The 571-nt window shown below is 71.5% G+C and overlaps 1 protein-coding gene across 1 annotated transcript in view; it reads left to right on the top strand.

Moving 5' to 3' along the window:
* Window positions 1-210: 210 nt before the first annotated feature.
* The window catches only part of TMEM61 (transmembrane protein 61), a 13,959-nt gene continuing 13,598 nt past the window's right edge, over window positions 211-571 (top strand). Inside the window, exon 1 of the mRNA XM_010847115.1 lies at window positions 211-569. The gene's annotated coding sequence lies outside the window, so the exon portion shown is untranslated. The remainder of the gene's footprint in view (window positions 570-571) is intronic.

The following is a 571-nucleotide window of genomic DNA, read 5'->3' as shown; positions in this document are numbered from 1 at the left end:
GACAGTAGTGGCGGGATGGCCCCCGAGGACCGCGGATTGCCGACAGTTCAGGGAGGTAGCGGTTAAGAGGGGTCTTGCCGCTCCCCTCACCCCCTTCGCCCTGGGAAACCTCATCCCCAGCCAGCCATCTCGCTGTTCCTTTAAGGTCGGGCGCGGCACCTGAAGCCACCCGGAGCCTCTCCACCCGGGAGTCTCCGCCCGTCCGGCTGCCGGCCGCGAGGACGCGGATCCGATGAGAGGTGGGGCGGGCCGCGTCCCGGAGCCCAAGCGCAGGTTCCCCGCAGCCGTCTGCCAAGCCCGGGGCGGGGGCGGGGCTGGTCATCACCGTAGTCGACAGCCAAGCAGGACTCCGTGCGCCCCTCAAAGCCCCCACCCGGTGGCCGAACCCCTGCGCGGTGAAGGGGCCTTGGCACCGCTCCCACCGGGACCGGGACGGGACCCTTGGAGTAGACCCGCAGCCGGACGTTAGCGTTTCTGCGGGGACGTGGAGAGCAGGGCTGGAGGACCGTCGCCGGGGCCGCCCCTACCGCTACGCGCCCCCAGCAGGCCGGAGGGACCGTCTTTCCCAGGT

Source organism: Bison bison, unplaced genomic scaffold (assembly GCF_000754665.1).
Source record: "Bison bison bison isolate TAMUID 2011002044 unplaced genomic scaffold, Bison_UMD1.0 scf7180017864244, whole genome shotgun sequence".
Lineage (NCBI taxonomy): Eukaryota > Metazoa > Chordata > Mammalia > Artiodactyla > Bovidae > Bison > Bison bison.
Note: the sequence above shows the minus strand (reverse complement) of the source record. Positions and strands in the feature narration are given on the sequence as shown.